This window comes from Austrofundulus limnaeus, unplaced genomic scaffold (genome assembly GCF_001266775.1).
Source record: "Austrofundulus limnaeus strain Quisiro unplaced genomic scaffold, Austrofundulus_limnaeus-1.0 Scaffold174, whole genome shotgun sequence".
NCBI lineage: Eukaryota > Metazoa > Chordata > Actinopteri > Cyprinodontiformes > Rivulidae > Austrofundulus > Austrofundulus limnaeus.
Window position 1 is genome coordinate 1212458 of NW_013952576.1, and position 611 is coordinate 1213068.

Consider the following 611-nt stretch of genomic DNA (forward strand, 5'->3'; position numbering starts at 1 on the left):
TGCTCGAGTAAGAGTAGCACTACTTCATGTAATCAAGTAAAAGTAAAAATTAGCCATCTAAAAATTTACTCAAGTAAAAGTAAAAAGTTTTTTTTCAAAAAGGCTACTTGAGTAGTGACTATCTGATCGCAACATCTGATTTATTATTTAAAATTATGTCATCAGACTGACAAAAAAAAGTTCGGCAGGACCTGCCCTGCTCTGCTCTGATTGGCCAATATAAACAGATCATCTTTCATAGTTGGCTATTTATTAAATGGCAATGAATGGGCAGCACTCAGTGCTCACAGCACGTTGTGTGTCAGGAAACAGATTTTTTACTGTGTTCCTGAACGCAACATAACTCCGACCCCTTTAGCAGCTGAGGCACGGAGGGACAGAAGCCTGTTTTGAGCTTCAAATAAAGAAAATAAAGCTTTTTCAACAAATGGACAACTCCAGTTGTCACCTGGGACTTACAGCTGCAGCACATAAAGCTAAGAAATAGCTACTATGGTGCTGACCAGAGACGTGTTAACGGAATATTTTCCGTATTTGACCGTTTTTTTACACGGTGAGATAAAAATCTAAAGGCCGTCCGTCAGTTTGTCGGATTGCAGTTAAAGGGGCAA